The following is a 20912-nucleotide window of genomic DNA, read 5'->3' as shown; positions in this document are numbered from 1 at the left end:
TTTATAGGCTTTAACCCAATATAAATAGGAAACTGAGGCCTATAATAAATTGAGTGACCTCCCCAAGGTAACACAACTAACTGGACCGTGCCAGTCTCTATGATGAGTCCTCTTAGATTCTGTTTCCTCTTACCATTAATCAATAGTTCAATGAGGTTAGGTGGAAAGAGCACAGGAATTGGGGCCTTTGATACGTTTATAATATGGTACTCAAAGTCATTTAAGCAAAAAAAAAAAAACAAAAAAAGTCATTTAAGCTTCAAGAGCCATTGTAACTTATCTACAAGATGGGAACAATAAAACCAGAGTCCTAAAGAGGCTGTGTATAAAGCATCCAGTTCATTCAGCTAGATAAGTACAGATTCTTATTACAAAAATCAGAAAGCTTGTCTACTCTGCCAACAATATAAAAACCAATTTTAATCAAATATTTTCAAATTAACAGGTAAGAAATTTCAAAAATTCCAACTTTTCCTTTTACTCCCCCCTCCTAATTTGAAAACACACACACACACACACACACACACACACACACACATACCATATGTCCCTTCTTCTGAAAAAACTTACCAAGTATGTCTATGATAATTCTTCTGATACAGATATAATTATTTATGCTAAGATTTATGTAGGTGGATATAAATCATATCATGGTGAAAGACTTTTTACTTGTTAAGATGTTTTTACCTGGTAGGGGTTTTGCACTTGTTCCTTTATTTAGTTTAGTTCATTGGATCAGCCATCTGTCGTCTCATTCAGCAAGCTGATTCAATTCTACTGAAATCTTAAAGGGAAAATGAGAGAACTATATTTGAATAATGACTGACTAGTGTCATCAGTCATAGAATTCAGATAATGGAAATATTAATTACAACTGAAGGTAAAAAGGAAAGTTTCACAGAAGAACAAAAATATGTGAGCAAAGTCTTCAAAGACAGCATCTAATTCTGCAAATGCACAAATAACAAAGCAAGTTAAATGCAGGAAGACTTTACAAATTCACAGAGGAATGCTTATGAGTTAAGATTATTGGTTTTAGGGGCTGGGGTCATGGCTCAATGGTACAGCACTTGCCTTGCATGCGTGAGGCACTGTATTCTATCTTTAGCACCACATAAAAAACAAATAAATAAAATAAAATAAAGGTATTGTGTTCATCTACAACTAAAAATCATAGATTATTGGTTTTCAAGTAACAGAAAAAAACTCTGGCCACTTAAGCTATAAAAGAATGTATTAAAAGGACAGCAAGTAGCTTATGGGTCAGACCAACTTGGAGAACCAAGTTTATTAGGTGCAAAGCAGAATCGGAACAGATGCAGGAGCAGCTCTAGCTACATAGACAGCATGTATTTTCCTATGTATCTCTCTTTGTAAGCCCAGGAAGAAAAAAAAAACTGGATTAGTTCAGGTCAAGTACTCAGAGAATAAAGCTTCTGATTTGCAGCTGCACCAAGACTGTCAGAAGAGACAATTCCCCCTAAAGAAAATCAGGTTGCTCTCAGAAAGAAGACTGGATGCTCAACAATCATAGGAACTCTGGAGTGGAACTCAGGTTAGGTTGGTTTGGGGTAACAAAGGAAAGAAACAAATTTAAAGAAGACTGTGACATTGATATCACAGTACTTTCTATTTTGTGTCATGTAACTCTCACAGCAACCCTGTAAATCTCTTTTCTTCATTCTTAACAAGAAAATAAAGGCCAGGTTTAGGGAAGGAGGGGGGTTTTGAATTGGGGTCTTCAGGCTCTGTCTGCATTTGTGCTTTTTTGGAATGAAAGACAAGGCAAGGTCAGGAGCGATTAGCTTCTAGAACAAGCTAGTTTAGATGTCACGAGGCCAGGCAGAGTGATGGGTCCTGCAAAAGAAGAACAGAGGAGAGACAACCAAGGAGACAGAAGTATGCAGGCACTTTTTTCCCCCCAAAAAAATTCAATACTAAAAAATGCTTCTGGAGCCCTTGCTCTAGAGATCACAGTGACAAAGAGAGGTTTGAAAAACAGGCAGAAAATTAAGTAGGCCTTGTAGGAATGAGAACTGTTATAATCAATTATAATAAGAACAGCTGGAAGCTATTGAAAGATTTCAGAGGAGTGGCATGATCCTATTTTCACTTTATCAAAACTACTCTTCCTGCTAGATGACAAATAGATTGGTGTGTTAGTCAACTTTGCATTGCTGTGACCAAAAGGCCTGATGAGAACAACTTAGAGGAGGGAAAGTTTATTTGACTCATAGTTTCAGAGATTTAATCCATGGTGGGCAACTACATTGCTCTGAGTTCAAGGTGGCTAAAGGGCATAACAGAGGAAAACTTCTCTTTCCATGTTGGGATCAGGAAGAAGCAGAGAGAAAGGGCCCACAGTGCAGAAGAACCGTTCCAGGGCGGACCCCAAGTGACCCACCCCTTCCAGTCATGCCCCACAATTACCACCCAGTCAATCCATTCCAATTAGAACGGACTGTTGAGGTTGTAGTCTCACAAGCTCATCATGTCATTTCTGAATATTCCTGCATTAACACGGGAGCTTTGGGGAGACACTTTCTATCCAAACCATAGCAATTGGGAAAGGCCGATAGGAAGACATCTGGTGATTCCTATTTAGTCACTTCCTGAAGAGACTCTATCTTAATGGAACTTAGTCCCATGACATTGGACTTTCTGGCACTCAGGGAAGAATTGTGCTTTGGGACCCTAGAATCCTTCCCTCCCTTTATTAATGTTCTGGGACTTTTGAGTCTTCTTTTTGTTTGATACCTACTTAGTCACCTGACTAGGAAGGGGCCTCCATACCAAGTCAATAACTGACAACATTTCAAAAAGTGAACTTTTCCCCTTGGGAAGGATGTTCACATTTTAATAGGTCCCATCCTGTGAACCAACAAGAGTACTAACAGTGACTTTCTAAGCTTGAGTAACTGGATGGTACTATCAAGGTATGTGGGATTGTCACTCAAATTCAGCACCCAGTATGAAACTCCTATAACTACCTTTGGGTGTCAATGAAAGGTTACTTTTGATGTTGAAAAGTATGTCTTCATGTCACAGCTGAAAACCATTCTCCTAAAGTTTAGCACAAAGACCTGTTCTGCACATACGGCACCACAAAGTGAGTCACCAAGCCCATCACCATACCTACTTCTTGGACCTCAGTTTAGTGATCAGACTGGATTCAGTGTCAACCACACACTCTCCATTGAGGTACCTAATGTCTGTGTCATTCATAAGTGTCATATTTGTGATCATGATCAGTTATAACTCAGGGTGTAACTAACACATCTGCTCAAGTGCTGATGTTGCAGCACTAAGGGGAGTCCCATGCCATTTTGTAACGTCCCGAGTGTAGAAATGGAGTAATCAGTGCAAGTGAAATGAAGATGTCAAATACTTGTCTCACCCGATTTCAACACCTAACCCTAACCCTAACCCTAACCTTTGCTCACTCTCTCCTCAAGATGATCAAATTCTAATGCTTTCTTCCCTTCTGTCCCTTTCCACAAAGACTCAATTGAAAAGCAAGGAGTAAAACAAATCAACAGCAACGTTGACCAAACCAAGAGTGTGATGTCATAACTTGTTTGTGGTTTGTTTTATTCTCTCTCTGCAAAGAGGAAATGCGCCCAGGATGGTAGATGGGCAGATATCTTGGCTTTTCTCTAAGGAGAAAAGAAGACTTTCTTATCTGTGAAAAAAATCTGTGGGATGAGAAAGTCTTCTTTCAAACCGTATGTGACCAGCTGCTCTGGATTTGGGTGATGTTGGCCATTTTAAGAGAATGATTATATTACACAGTAATGGGAGCCTCAAGCCATGGTGGAAAAGCTACTGAAAGGTTTGATTGTCGGGCCACACCCAAGACTGATTAAGTCAGAATCTTTGGGGATGAGAACCAGGCCTCAGTATTTTTTATTAGCTGCTGACATGATTCCAATGTACGAACAAGATTGAAAATAGGCCCTAAGGCTTTGAGGCCACAACAGTTAAACTCATCTAATTTGTTTTCTTCTGGCTCCTTTACAAGGTAGTCTTTTCATCTGGAAAATTGTGTATAACAAGTCATTGCCATTGCCTTGAATATGACTTTCTAATGGAATTAATTACCATTAATTAAATGATGAATATGTGACTGAGTTCTGGTATTTGATGTAACCATTTGAACATGTGTTTCTTATTCTAAGATCAACTAGTAGAAACTCAAATTAACTGGGAATAGAAAATAATGACTCCTTACTCAAGGACTCAAATAATAAAGGTTTGCTGATCAGGAGTCTTCAAGTGTTAGATGATGTTGCCATCTACTGGCCATATGTGATATTGCAATTTACTCCTCTGAGAACAGTAACATCTGGGCCCAAGGGACTTGTGATTTATTTGAGAAAAGGCATAGTTTTTCAGATCCTAACACATGGATTCAACCATCCTCCAAAGAGTCTTGGCTCTTGTAAGTAAATATTAGCACTGGTACCCAGATCTAATGACAGGCCTGAATATGGAAGTTAGTATTAGATCAAACTGCTTTAATACAAAACTAAATGAAGAATAAGAATACAGAAATAACATTTATGGAGAAAACTTGAAAAGATTTTCATGGACAGGGTCTGGTGTTGTGGCTCAGTGGTAGAGTGCTAGCCTAGTATGTGTGAGGCCCTGGGTTTCATCCTCAGCACCACATAAAAATAAATAAATAAATAAAAATAAAGGTGCAATACCTTTATGTCCAACTACAACTAAAAAATAAATATTTAAAAAAATATTTTCATGGATTAAGCTAAAATTTGAAAGAGTTATAAACCCACAATACTAGAAGCCCTCTTCATTCACTTTTTGTATTTACTGAATTATGCTTTGGGTGTTATTGTCAGCCCATTTGGAGGGACACTGTAACAACCCCTGAGATCTGTTTGAAGTACCACTTCAGAATCCACTCAGTCCTTTATCCTAACTAACAGAATCACAGTTCTGTACCAAACAACATTATCCCTAGCTGCAAATATGAATGTCTGGATCCCATCTCTTCAATTAGAAATGACAACATTTTCCATATTTAAAATTTTTACCAATCGGATGTAAGTAAGTATGGGAGGAAGTTCTAGGGGAAATTTTTGTTTTTGATAAACATGTAGCTCTTTTCATCCTTTCTTCTATCAAGGCAAGCAGATGTAAACTAGGTATTTTGTGGTCTTTAGAACAGAAGCCACATGTTTTGTACAGCAAGACAGAGGGGCAGGTGGAACATGGGACAGTGCTGTCTTCATGGAGCTGCTATGCCCGGCCTGGGTGCCCCTCTTCTGGATCTTTATATGAAGAAAATCATGTCATCGTTCTGAGTTTTTGTACCTGTAGAATTCATATGTCCAAGACCTACCCTCCAATGTGATTATATTTGAAGATGGGGCTATTAGGAAATAATTAAGGTAATATGGGTGACACTCTAAACTGGTGGGATTGGTGGTCTTACAAGAAGAGCAAGTGATCTTAGAAGACCAAATTGACCAACATCTTGATCTTGGGCTTTGCAGCCTCCAGAACTGTGAGAAATAAATTTGTTTTTTAAACCACCCAGTCTATAGAGATAGTAGTCTAAGCAGAGTAATACAACTCCACAGGAGAAGACAGTGGTACAGACTTTCTGCTACTTGCATATGCATTATTCACTCATGCATGATGTGTCATCTAGAAATGAAAAGTTGTACCCAAAAGATTTTAAGGTGTGAATTTTCTGGTAAAGAGAGTTGAAAGGTGGAGAGTTAGGTCTCATCTACTTCAAGCTGGGAATGCTTATGTGTTGACTAGACATTTGATTTCATGTTCAGACGGTGTTTACGGCAGCTGTGGTATTAGGGGAATTGATAAGAAAATTTTAAAATGTGTAGGTTACTGACTGCTGCGTTTTGCAAAGTACTCCTTGAAAGAGATGAACTCACACTAGAACCAGTCACTCTAGCAACTGGTCTGCAAGCCAAGTTGCCTGAGACACCTATGGTCTAGTCTTCCAGCTTTGAGAAGAAAGCACACTGCTTTCCTCTCCTAAATTGAAGCCTTTCAACTGGAGCTGGAACAGGAACCTTTCTTCAGGTTTCTGTTAGAGAGCATACCTGATGGTGAAGAGGGAAAAAACGGGTCTTGCTTTTCCTCCAAATTCACACTTTCACATTGCCCATGACAACCAAGCTAAATGGAGAGAGGCATGAGAAATGAGCGTGTTAACTAGGAACCCATATTTCTCAGACTTTAATTCAATGGTCAAATAAGACCTTTGGCTGTGACTATTCACAGATGGAATTGACCTGAAAACACTGAAAGCTTATTAAATTTCAGAGGGAAAAGAGCTTCTAAGGAAATGTCAAACACCATGGAATTACCAATTCATTGAAGAAACAGAGCCCCCCCCACACACCATTTCACCCACAGGGAATGAGTTGTGAAAGTGGGAAAGCTGTGCAGCCTCCACAGATGGATGTCTTTACAGCGCTCCCTTGGATGTTTGTTTGGAGAGCAATAAATAAGAGGACCTTCCTCGGTGCAGCCAACCAAGGAGCTGCTGAACTCCCCCTTGGAGTAGGAGTCCTTGTTCCTGCCCAACCAAGAGCTGATAGGATGCGTGGACAGTGGCACCTGGGTTCTTATTCTCCCTTTTCCCAAATGGAGACCTATATAACTTCTTCAAGACTTAAGCTTATTAATTACCAAGGATGAGGTGGTGCCTCAAGACTCGATGACAAAGACAGAAGGTCACACAAAGACCCTGGCCTTTGAGTGACTCAAATAGCTGACTGTGACTTTTCACTTATTTTCATAAATAATATTTTGCTGCACTTATCCCATTAAGCCACTTAAAAGAAGCCATATAGGAGGAACAATAAAAGAGAGCCAGAATAAATGGAGAGGGAAAGAGGAGGGATGAAAATTAAAAGAGAAAGGAAATGAGGCAAGAAGGAAAGAGAAAGGAAAAGAGAAAACAGAGGAAGGAAAGGAGGGGGAGGAAATCTCATAAAACAATAGCTAGGTGAAGAAGAATCTTGCAGGTCCAAACCTATGAAGGGAAAATAAATGCCACAAGTATTGATGACTCACTAGAAGAATTATGCAAAATGATTTGGAGAGCAAGACTGATAAAAGAATGAAGAAACTACAAAGGGATACAAAAATAAAACGAATTGCCCGAGGCCTATGATAGAGTTCCACGCTTTTGAAATATGCTGTCAATGCCTGTGTGGTGTAGGAAATACCCGGAGGTGTGGTGACCAGTGAGCACGCACTTAGGCATGCCGTTCCAGGGGCAGGTCCCAGGTGCACACGGTTCAGCCTGCAGAGCAGCTACGTTTTTAATCTGGCAGAAAATGGGTGGGGCTAGAATGGGTGTCAGCATTTGATTGAAGATCTCACAAATATTGAGTATCTCAAGCATGTTATAAATATTTAGGATTGGTCCTTTTGTCACTGTGTTTGCACAATATTCTGTGCTTTATAATAACATACCTAATGGCCACCAGCTTCTCTGGTTTGAAGGTTTGTCTCCTCCCAACCTGATGTTAAGGGTTGATTGTCCTCATAACTGTGTTCAGAGGTGGGATCTTGAAGAGGTAATTAGGTCAAAAGTGGGTTGCGTTTGTGAATGTCATAACGTCCTTCCCACAAGAGTTTAGTATCTCTGGAGTACGTTCCTTATAAAAGGATGAGTTTGGCCTCTTTGTGTCGTCTTTGCCCTCTCTGCCCTTCAACCATGGAAGGATGCATTGTGAAAGCCAAAGCCCTCCCAGAGCTGTTCCCTCCATCTTGCTGCCAATAGATTTCTGTTCGTTGTAAATTTCCCAGTCTCTGGTATTCTGTTATCGCAACACAAAATGGTCTACAACCCCATTTTTTTTTTTTTTGCTGCTTAACAACATGAATTTTTCCATTTGTTTGTTTTTTATCTTCCCTCTGTCAGCTTTCACTGTAATAATTTTCCTTTCTACACTTTTTCATAAGAAGAAGAAAATGTCAAGGTTTGGATTTGGTTTATTTTATATATAAATCAATTTAAATAAAAACTTACCACATAGGTATATATTAGAGATAACTAGAGTGTAATTTGTCTTCTCAGGCATAATTCATTATGTAATAATTCTCTTATTTTCAAAAGGACATTGCATTTCTTCTGGCATTTTCTCATAAATTCATACCAATTTTATATTCAACAGACTATAGTCAATTTTTTCAACTACATATTCTATAAAATTTACAAGAAGACTCTGCGGCTTTGAATTACCATCACAGTCCAAGTGTGATTTCAAGAAGCAATAGAAAGCTTTGGTCCAATTGTTGCCGGCAGAGCCAAATATTAATGATATCCAATAAAACCAGGGTTTACTTCAGATACCCCTCAGTATTCATGTGGGCAATAAAAGTAGGGACTAACACCTACACGAACAGTTGCTATAGCTCAGGTAGTAAATAACCTCATTAAATAAGTCAGTTTACTTATCTTTTCTGAAGGCATATATTGCAACTTATTCATCTGAATGGTTAATATTTCTATTAACATCCAATCACTACAGAGATGCTGCAGCATATGGATTAGTTTTACAAATGTAGTTTGTGTTGAAGGTGTCCCGTTAGGGACAGTTGCTTTCAGTTGATCGTATTCTAGTCCAGCATTATTTTTCTATTCTTTATGGAATGAGTACTATCATTAAGAATTTTTGGTGTCCTGATAAAGAATATTTGTTAAGGAAAAGTATCCAAAGCTGAAAATAAGGAGAAAACATTCCTGCATGCCTTTCCAAAGTTAAGCTGGAGCATCAAACCCAGGGCTTCATGGGTGCTAGGAAAGACTACCAGCGAGCACATCCCAGCCCATTAGAGCAATGTCTAAGCAACTTCATGTGTAACAGGGTCCTCAGATGATGTAAGAAAAAATGATTTTGAGTATTTACTTTTGATTAGTAAATTCAACAAAGTTGTTTGTTATTTTATAGAAGAATGATAAGTTGTCAAAACTTTTTGCCCAGGAAAAAGGCACATACTTTCGTTCTAGAAGAAAAGATATCCCAAAGTTTGAAATGTATTGCTCTTCAAGAATTATATTTTTGTCTTTTTAAAAATAATTTATCTTCATTTCATCCCAGTGAGAATGGTCATTATCAAAAAGACAAGAAATAACAAGTGCTAGTGTGGTTGTGTAGAAAGGGGGACTCTTACACACTAATGATGGAAATGTAAATACAATATAGGAAAATCAATATGGAGATTACTCAAAAAACTAAAAATAGAACTACCAAATGGCCCAGAATTTCCACTACTGGACATATACCCAAAGGATTTGAAATTGTTATACCAAGAAGATGCATGCCCCTCGATGTTTATTATAGCACTGCTCACAATAACTAAAATATGGAATCAATCCTGATGCCCTTCAGCAGATAAATGGATGAAGGACATGTGTATTTACTCAATGGAACACTACTCAGCCATAAAAAAGAGTAAATTCTGTTGTTTACAGTAACATGTGTGCAACTGAACATTATTTTGAGTGAAACAAGCCAGACCCTGAAACACAAATGCTACATGTTCTCACTCATTCAAGGAAACCCAAAAGTGAAACTTGTTGAAGTAAATAATGGAATTATGGTCTCTAGAGACAGGGAAGGGAAAGGGGGAAGGGGAGATTTTAGGTACTGGGAAGGGTGCTGGGGCAAGAATGTGGGTTAGAAGGGATGTGACCAATGCATGATGTATGCATGTACAAAAATATCTCAGTTGAATTCCATCAACCTGTACAATTAAAATGTGTTAATAATTATAATTTTAAAAACTGAAGGAAAAACCCCACGGAATGTAAAAAATCAAAAAGGAAGAGAAGTTTTTATAGTGCAAATATGCTAAAAGACTTTCCACTTGTTATTAAAATTTGTCTTTACAACTTTATTAAATAGCTTTTTTATTAACAATACAGCCCTTTTTCTCTCAAATATTAATTATATTATTCTTAGTGGCAAAATATCAACCAGTTTTATATCTAACTTAGCAACTGATTGTAGCTGTCTTTTACATTCTTTCAGTCTCTTGGATTCTCTTGGAATCTGTTTGACCGTCCTTTTCTCTTTCACTTGGACTCTTCAAATATTTGTATGAGAGTTTTCTTTCTTTTTTCTTTCTTTTTTTGTTTTTTGAGTCTATATTTTATCACAATCCCTCTTCCTATTCTAGTGCAAATCAAGGTAAGACATGACAGAACTTTAAAAAGATGATATACTTGGAGAGGATATACTGACTTCCCTTGAAAATTGTCCAGAGAACATTAGAGCTAAGCCAGTGGTTTGGCTGGTATTTCACTCTTGAGTTAAACTCACTTGCTCTCCCAGTCTCTGGTGTCATTAACTGAACAGCTTTAGCCCTCTTGCTGGCTCCACTCTATGGGAAGGCAACTTTGTACTTATGACAGCTGTGGTCAATAGCACTCTCAGAAGAGGCAGGAGCTAGGCTGACTTCTCCCCCAGATTCATCATTCCTTCTTTTCTGGAGCAGAGTTAGTGAGAAGGAAGAAAAGGCCAGAAATGAAGATTAAATGTCAGGACATTGCTGCCACAGTTGGGCAGGTCTGACTATCCAACCCCTATGAGGAGATCCAGTGACCTTCCAAGCAAGAAAAGAACAGGCCAGGTTTTTGCCATAATCAATGTTAATGTTTCTACCTGTGAGCAAGCATCTCAATTTATACTATACAATAACACAGAATACTTTTATGTTGAGCCCTTATGGGAGGTCTCTGCATGTTTAAATATTCTCAAAAAAAGTGTTTGGGGTTTTTTTTCTTCAACTTTAACCTTCAGCAGAGCTCAGGGTGTGTTAATGAACAAGTGTGTGAATGAACATATGAACCAAGCATAGGCTGAGATTTCAGTGTATTATAGGAAGCTGACGTTTCTCCAATGAGCACAGTCTGTTCAGACAGCACAGCACAACCTGACACAGCAGCTACTGAACTGGTTTCTTGCGGGGGAGAAAAAAGTGGCTGCTCACCCCCAAATCAATCAGAAAGAGTATCATCAAGGTTGTTCAATAAAGGAGATTCCACATGTTCCTTAGGAAAAGATTCCCACGTCCATCAAATCTTATTGTTGAGAGCTTGAGAAAGTTCATTTGAAATTCACTGTGTTCTAGGACAAGCTCAATCCTGTTTTCAGAAAAAACCTTTGTTAGAAAAACCCTCCTCTTGTTCAAATATTCTTTCTCAATCTCTCCAGTTACATAATCTGAATTCTTAAAAAAAAAAATCAGTTAACCCTAGACTAGAGACAACCAAAATATCTATAAATTGAAAAATAAATGTTAAAAGCATACTAGGTTTATAGAAAGGCATATAGCTTAGTGATAAAAAGAAAAACAAAAAACTACTGATGCACTCAGCAAACATGGAAGAATCTCAAAGCATTATGTTGAATGAAAAAAGCTATACCTGGGACCATACATTGCATAACTGTGTGGATATGGAATTCAAAAACTACAACACTGAAATATGACTATCGAAACCAAAGCAGTACTTGCTTCTGCAGAGTGAGTTGAAGGGTGGGGAGCTAACTGCAAAGGGGCAAGAGGAGGCATGCTGGGTGATGGGCGTATTCTATACCTTGTTGGATCGTATATGAATAAGTTTATTGTCAAAATCTATTGACCTGAACATTTGATATCTATGAGTAAAAATTAAGTAAAATAAACTTCAAAAAGAAAACTTGGAAAAGAAAGGGCCATCACAGACTTTTCCAACAGCCTTGCCAGTACCTTCCCTATGTCAAGGATTCTGACGTTTCAATTGCCTCCTTGAAAGAGAAAACTACGGCCAAATAATCAGTTTCTGTCTGGCTGCATTTTTTTCCTACTGGACATGATGAGGTTCACCAGAGGAATGGGTGAGTCAGGAATCAGTTTCCAGAAAATTCTATATTTCTGCATGGACTTCAATGGTGGGCAGCGAAGGGGATCAAACCCAGTAATGAATGAGTGCTGTGCTCCATTAGCCAGGTTGTTTCTCTGAGGCAGTTCCCAAACAAACAGGTCCAGAGGGCAATCGCATGTGAAATATTGTAGTCATCTTCTTCTAGGCACCAGGTCAGTGAAAGGGTTCTCCAGTTGATGAGCAAATTAATAGGTTCTTTTGTTTATTTGCACAAGTACAGACCTTTCCTCCAAGGTAGAGGGTCTTGGTACTACTAAATAACCCCAGCCCAGGACACCCCAGCATTGATGCAATGTTAAAATATTATCTTGTTTATTGTTAATTATACTACCTGATGGCCTGTGGAGACAGAAGGACAGAAAGACTGTCTACTACTAATTGGTCAAACTACTTCACTTCTCGGAAGTAACCGGAGGATTAAATGAGACAATTTATTTAAAGTTACTGAGTGAAGTCAATAAATATAAATTCTTAGATAAGATTTTTTTTTTGCAACTTTCTCTTAGAGCTCTAAATGTCCAACACATGTGTGGAAAGACAACTTTTATTTTCTTTTTGACTAAAATACTTCCTCAGAACCATAACTGAGCCAGGTGTGGTAATACACGGCTATAATCCCAGTGGCTTGGGGACTGAGTCAGGAGGATCATGAGCTCAAAGCCAGCCTCAGCAATGGCAAGGTGCTAAGCAACTCAGTGAGACCTTGTCTCTAAATAAAATACAAAATAGGCCTGGGGATGTGGCTCAGTGGTTGAGTGCCCCTGAGTTCAATCCCCAGTACACCCCCCCCCAAAAAAAAACAAACATAACTGAGCCTTTAGTAAGTCATCCACATTCCTATCAGGCTCCTTACTTCTGTGGGATCATAGTTATGATAGAAAGGATCAAAAATCCTTGTAAGCATTAGGGAAAGAATATAAAAGCTAGTCATTTGAATGATCCTTAATGACTGTTCCCTTTTAGAAGTGAGTGAGTTGATTGAAGGACAGTGTTGGTATATGGTCCATTGAGGCATGGCATATGCTTCTGGAAAATTCATTGTACAAAAATGAGCCACTAGAGCAGAAGGTGCCAAGAGGTGGATGAATACAGAGAAACAGAAATTTGTCTTGGAGGAGCACTGGGCAAAGATTTTTTTCTCCCATTCTGTAGCCTTTCTCTTCACACTCTTGTTTTATTTGCTGTGAAGGAGGTTTTTAATTTGATGGGATCCCATTTATTGATGCTTGGTTTTATTTCTTGAGCTTTAGGGGTCTTGTTGAGGAAGTTGATGCTTGCACCTATATAATGGAGGTTTGAGTCGATGTTTTCTTCTAGCAGTTGCAAGGTTTCTGGTCTAATTCCTAGATCTTTGATTCATTTCAATTTGACTATTGTGCCGGTGAGAGATAGGGATCTAGTCTCATTTTTCTACTACAGCCATTCGATTTTCTCAGCACCATTTGTTTAAAAAAACTATCATTCCTACAAAATCTGTTTTTTGGCACCTTTATCAAGTATCAGATGGCCTTAGATATGTGGATTTGTCTCTTGTGTCTTCCACTCTGTTCCATTGGTCTTCATGTCTATATTGATGCCAACACCATGCTGTTTTGGTTACTACAGTTCTGTATAATGTAACTTCAGATCAGGTGTTGTGATGCCTCTTGAGTCACTTTTCTTGCTCAGTACTGATTTGGCTATTCTGGGCCTCTTATTTTTCCAAATGAATTTAAGAATCGATTTTTCTAATTCTGTAAAGAATGTCACTGGTATTTGGATGGGGGTTGCATTGAATCTGTGTGTTGCTTTTGCCAGTATGGTCATTTTGACAATATTGATTCTCTCTATCCAAGAACAGGGGAGGTATATATATATATATATATATATATATATATATATATATATATATATATATATACCTCATGGAATTTTACTTTTTATGCATAAGTAAAAAGAAGCAATTAAAAATAAATAAATAGACAAGCTAAAGGGAGTCTTGCAGAGTAGAGGAAGGAGAACAGGGGAGGGAATGGGAGGACAAGAAGGAAAAGGGAGGATAGTGAACTGAAATCAAATTCTATGCATGTATGATTTTGTTGAGAGGAACCCAGTTACTATGTATAGCTATAAAAATATAAGAAGAAGAAGAAGGAGGAGGAGGAGGGCCTTGGGTGGCAGCAAGACAGGAAGATTCCCCACTCCCCAATGCAGAAGAAGGGCCATAGCCAACCAGAACAAACCTGTTGTTAAATGTAATTAAGAAACATGCGGGTGGGGCTGAAGCACTTGGCTATCTTGATGACTTCATTTATCGTATAGGGTCTGGAAAACATGTCGCCATCGCTTGGTGGGCAAAACAGCAGTTATGACCTGCATGGCTGTAGTCAGGTCAAGTCAAATTCCTACCGTTCGGAAGAAGGGTGGTGTCAGGATGAGGAATGAATGTTTACATAGTGGGTCCTGGTAAGTATGGACATGTTGGCAGATTTGCAATACTGTTAAAATGATAGACTCCTACCTGGGCACAGTGGTGCATGCCTGTAATCCCCAAAACATTTCTTAAAATATCCCTCCTTAATTTTTTGATAACGTATATACATGTGATAGTATGATTATCCTAGCTCTCTTCACTTGTATATCAATCCATAAAATCCATGAACAGCACATATGTGTCACCCTGGGTGAATGAAACAGCTGAAGCAATTGCTCAGTGGCTACCACATCTGTACCCAGATTCTTGGGGGCTTAATGAATACACAGAGCAGGAAGACTTAATCCAACTTGGGGTGAGGGTGGTAGTCAGGAAATATTGCCTATAAGAGAAAATTAGTCTTGATGAGAAGTAGACTAGCTTGGTGCAGAGAGGGAGAGATTGAAATCCGAGGAATCAGAACATCCATCTGGATACCTCAAGGGCATTTCAAACTCAACTCCACCTCATGCTCCACTACCTTGAAGCATGCACGTGAGGTTTACATATGCACCCTCTTCCCCCTCTCTCTGGGGTCTCTGTCTCTCTGTCTTTCTGTCTCTCTCCCTGAAATCCTCACTAGAATCATCCATCCAGTGTTACTAAAAGGAACACAGGAGTTGACTTTGCCCATGTCTTCTCAGCCATTACCAAGCCTGTTCTTTCTAACTCCTCAATATCTTCTTGGCTGCCCCCCACACCATGTGGTATGTCATGTCTTCATGACTATTTAGTTCACCATATTTCCTGATTTTCTATATTATATCTTCTGTCAAACCCATCCAAGGACTCTTAACTACAGATATTTTACTATCTCTTTCAGGGTATCATTTTGCTCATTTTCAGGAATTTCAATTTTCTGTTAAAATTGTCCATCTCTTCATCCAGTTTATTCATATTTTCTTCAACATCTTTCTAATAGTTTCAAGTTATTTCTGATTTCCAGTGTCTTCAGGGCAGGTTAGGTGCTGTGTATTGCCGGTTTCCATCTTTGGCAGGACCTTGGGATCTCAATACCATTTATTTCCAGGATCTCCTACTCTGATTTACCACCTAGCTCCAGATTCCTGGGCCACTACATGCTCAGTACACATCTCCCCAGGAAGAATCGGTAGGCAGGGAGAATCTGTAGGCAGTGAGAATGAACTTTACCTTGAAACTCCTCCAGATTTTAATTGGTCTCATCAGCCCACACACAGATATTTAAAACTTCACTGATTTCATCTTACCCCAGAAGAGTCTCTGCCTGACTCAGGCTCAGTCCTGACTTGCCCAGGCCTGTTAGCAACCACCCTGGGGAAAGGTAATGGCCCCGATCTTCACTCATCTACAAGGCACCTGTCATTCTCTGGAAGAGTTCCTTTAGACTTTCTATGTATCCACAATGTTTTAATGGCTTGAAAAGTACATATGATATTATATTTTGTCTTTATCTTTTTAGTTATTTCCATTAAAACTGCAAGGTATTCTTATTGTAACAGGAAACGGTCTGTTGTGGATTTTTGTAGTCTAATCCATAAATTTCCCCTTAGCGTATCCAGTCTTCTCCATCACTGTTCTACCTCCTGATCCAGGCTCCCATTGTCTCACCTTAGTTCCTCATCCATCTCCCTTTTCCCTCTCTCACTCTGTTATCCTCTAATCTCTTCTCCATTTTGTAGTCATTGAACTCTTCAAAAAGCAGATCAGAAGATAATACCCTCTTGCTGAGCAATGATCATCAATGGTTTCTCCATACTGAAAGGATAAAGATCGAAATCCTTAACATGGGATATTTGGGTAATAATGATGTACAGATTCATCAGTTGTAACAAATGAACCACCCTGGTAGGAAATATTGATAATAGGGAGGCAGTATGCATTTTGTGGGGAGGAGGTATATGGGAAATCTCATTACCTTCCTCTCAGTCTTGCTGTGAACTCAAAACTGCATATACATATATGTGTGTATAGAAACACACACACACACACACACACACACACACACACAGCAGGGGCTGTGCCTCTCAACTTTCATGCATACACACACACATATGAGCTCTCTATATCTATGGGTTACTCATCCATGAATTTAACCAACTGTTGATCAGAAATATTTGAAAAAATATTGTATCTGTACTGAACCTGTGCAGATGTTTTTCTTGTTATTATTACTTAATACAGTATAACAACTATTTACATTGTATCTGTACTGTATTAGGAGGCATAACTAACTAGAGATTATTTAAAGTATATGGAAAGGTGTATCGGTTATATGCAAAGGTAGGTTATATCCATTTTATATAAAGATCTTGTATCCAAAGATTTTGATATCCATGGGAGGGCCTGGAGCCAGTCCTCCATGGATACCAAGGGAAATGTGTATAAATATGATAAAGATCATAATCCTTAACATGCTTTCTAGCCTCATTCATGTAGGAGGTTTCTTGTATTGATCCAAGTCAAGGATCAACCCTTAAAATTGGAAAAATTGTGGAACACAAACTACTTTCAATGGGATTCTGATTCTGATTGGCAGTTCAGTTTTCTAAAGCCAACAACATTTTGGTGGCTGAAAAAGTGCCAAATGTTGTGAGATTTTAAAGAGGCATTTTTAGAGGTCACTCAGTTTGAGGAAGGAAAAGAAGAAAGAAACACATTTTAAGTTGCTGTGTTAAGTTTAATGAGAAATACATGAAACAATCTACAGTCTGTAATCTATATTTGCTTTCTTCAGAATTCATTTAAAAACACAGCAGCAATTGTCCTTAGAAAGTCATGTGGCATGTTTTCTTTCTTTAAACTATGTCATTTCCCTTTTGAGACTTCTTCTTAATGGAAAGTGGCATTTAGACATCTATTTTTATTTTCAAAAGTAAACCTTTTTATCTGAATGTAGCATATTTTTCATGAAGATAACATTGGGGTGATTTTTAATTCAATATACCCCCGCTAAAAGTGTTCTAAAACCTTCCCATCTTTCTAACATTAGGTCCTTTGACACATTCAATTGAAAGAGATGGAGCCTGCTGTCTGTCATCACTCAGTTAAACCCTTCTTTTATCTTCTATCTCCATAGTCTGAGCTACTGAGAGAGAGGAGGCTGACTCACCAGTTCTTTCCTCAGACATCCTGGACTAGGTCTGAGATTGCCTTTAATACTTCTTGCTGAAAGAGCATGGGCTTGCTTGAACCCTAAATCACCAGAGCATCAAAGCAATTCAGAACCTCACTTCTCTTTACATTGCTTTAATACTCATTTCTGCAGCTGCTATGCTTATTACTGACAATCTGTGTAGTTGGGGCAAGGAGAGCAGTGGGACCACCTGGTATTGGAGGAAGCCTGGAGTCTGGGCTACTGTTAGAAATCAAGTCTACAAGAGAACAGGGCTGGTCAGGCTTTGTCACAAATGTCACCCCCTAGACTCTTCTAAGATACAAACTGCTGACAATTCTAGAAGAACTCATCCATCAATGCTACTCAGGTATGGTCTACAATCAAGAATGTTGGGATTATCTTGACCATTTTTACCCCTTATTATTCATTTAGTTCATTTCATACTAAAATGTTTTACCATTGATAGAATATACACCAAATTTCTTTGGTTTAAATTGTAGTATATCCATAAACTCACACAGAAACAATCTCTAGTAGATAATGAGCACTGAGTCTGGGGCATTATGAACCAAAAGGCAGTGTCCAGTGCTAATACAGAAGTAAGCTCTGCCTTGTCTTTGCTTCTCATAGAGCCCTGAATTTATGTCTTCCCTATCACCCTGGATTTCTTGCTTGGGACAGCTTTATGAGGTCTCAGGTCTGGAGCTTTGGCAGCCATCTTGAGACTACAAAATGGCTGACGTGAGGAACGGAAGACCTTGTCTTAAAAGTGAAGAGAGGAAGTAGAAAAAAAGGGGGGAAAAAGCCTGTCTTGTGCAGTATCACTAATTGAACCAATGGTGAACAACTGCCTACTTCCATATTTTGATGTATAAGAAGAATAAATTTCTTGTGAAAAATCAATATTAGTTGTTACTTAGTCTTAGAAAATACACTTAACTGATACAAAATTGTTCTCCTTTTACAGGAAAGTGTGCTTTTTATTTGTATGTAGGACAATATTTATTATTGATGCTGTTACTGTTGCCAGGAAGTTTCAGTGTGAAAGAAAGTTTTGTGTTGGGCAGCTAAGAGGAAGACTTACTTTTGGCCCCCAATATCCTGCAATACCCATTCTATGCTGGGGGAATTATATTTTGTCTTAGTATTCTCATTATGGAACCCAGAACCTCACTCTCTCAGCCCTGGATACAGGCATGAGCTGAGTCCTCTGGAGGTCTTTGTAGCATTTGTTCCAGGGAGGGCAGGGGCTGTACCTCTCAGCTTTCCAAGAGCTCAGGGACAGAGGTCCCAACACCCACTCAGTATCAGTCATGAAAGTACCTTTTTCACAGCCATGTGGGCTATGAGGGATGTAGACTGATCCCTAATCATTGTTTAATAAGTTTATTTTTTGCTCAAAATAGCTGACATTGATTCTTAGCATCCAGACTGACACATTTCATTATATTAACAATTTACCATTTTTGATTTATCAGTTATCCTAAAGTTTACCACCTAGTCCTAACTAAACTCAAAACCCACAGATCCCAACTAAATCTGATGTTCTTCATACATGAAAGCCACCCTAATACCACTGGTCCACTTACAGGATCTAAGAGTAGTTCTGATGCACGTTCCATATCTTAAGTATTTTAAGTCATTAAATTTAAGTCATTCTCAAAGATGAGAATTGGGTACCACATAGCACATGCCACCACCTCCCAGCAAGGATGTCTCTTTAACCAAAAAGGGAAGTGATCCTTAATATCCTTTACTTCAGGACTCCCCAAGACCTTATGAATTAAGGTACCCATCAATCCATGTAAAGGATTATATCTACTGATATTTCCTGTACTTGAAACACTGAGAGTAAAAAGAGTCAAGTAATCTATTCTTCATACAAAAATACTTTTTCATAATAATTTGCTGACCATCTAAAATAGACTTCAGGGAACTGCAGGGAACCCAGGAGTACTCTTCAAAAACTGCTTAATTAGGGATTTATGGAACACCTGTCATGTGCATATGTTGAATTGAGCTCTATTGAAAATGTGGAAATTCAGCTGAGGGTGGCAGAATGAGCAGAGGCAGAGCAGTGGGAACAGAAGAAGCCTCCAGGTGCACTCAAGCAGTGGACAGGACCAGTGGGGCAGTGACCAGAGAGGGAAGCAGAAGCCATTTTCCCCTGTGATCTCAGTTTTACTTAAGTGCCTCTGAGCAATGCTATTAGTTCTGAAGTTTTGTTACATAAAACATTTTAAGAGCTTTAAAAAATCAGCAGTTTTTAGAAATAAGATTGGTTTCAAGTGATGTAAGATGTAGTATATTTGCAGAGTAACTGCCATTTCTCAGGAGGAAAGGAAGTGGTAGTTTCCTTCTTTGAGATCTGGTAAGGCTTAGAGATAAGCCAATGTGAGATTCTCTTCTTCATTCAGTTCACATGGAATCAAGTGGATTATTTCTGTTCATTGCTGAAAGAGAGTGAAACTTTCCACCCAACATTCCTCATGACTTCTGGGAAATCTCAGGCACGTACCACACAGCTTAGGTGAGGATCTCTTCTGCCAAGCCTGCCCTTCCCATCACTTTCTGGAGGAGTTCCTGGTGACTCATGGCATTTCCCTGCATCTGCTCTCCCAATTCGTATCAGTGGGTGCATAGAGAGGAAAACAGGGCCCAGTGCTCACCTGGAGACCATCGCTCCTCTCAGAGAACCAGAGTCACAGGCTTATATCCAAATGAGTGTGTAGTCAGATCAAGTGATGGTCTGGAGTTTTAGGAAAGGTCCAATGACTCAGGTAGCTTCCAGCGACCACCTTCCAGAAAGAAATGAAATCTGGCCAGCTACATATATCTATATAATATAGGATGTGAGTATGTATGAGGGTCAGAGGCATGGAGACCAGGGTATGAATGTATGAATGGTTAGGGTCTTTATGTTTTGTTTTCTGAAATACATACCACTGCACGTAAGACAGAGCAAGTGCTAAGTATTTGACAAAAGACAGAATAAATCAATGATGGCAGGCAGGCAGTCAGGCAGGTGGGTAGGAGCATGACATTGTGTGCTGATGTTGAGCCCTTGGGGCAGTGAACACTTCTTAGAGACTCAATCCATGCAGGAAGGTGGGTCCAGACTTCCACATCCCATTTGTTTGCCATTAATTCGACATTAGGCTTGCATAATATTTACTCTAATGGGGGGAAATGAGCCAAAGTTATGGGACAGTGGCTCCACATGGAAATTTCAGATGAGAAAAAGACCTAAAATAAATGAGCTAAAAAGAATAGAACTTAGTTAGAGATAGCAGACAAAAATAAAAATGATAGCAAAACCTGCATTGAAATATCCATTCTTGGCCATAGTTAGCAAATAAATGGTATTGCTAAAAGCTAGAGGCTTGGGTCATGGTTCAGACCTGTGAGGTACTGGGTTTGATCCT

This window comes from Urocitellus parryii, chromosome 1, assembly GCF_045843805.1.
Source record: "Urocitellus parryii isolate mUroPar1 chromosome 1, mUroPar1.hap1, whole genome shotgun sequence".
NCBI classification, from domain to species: domain Eukaryota; kingdom Metazoa; phylum Chordata; class Mammalia; order Rodentia; family Sciuridae; genus Urocitellus; species Urocitellus parryii.
Note: the sequence above shows the minus strand (reverse complement) of the source record.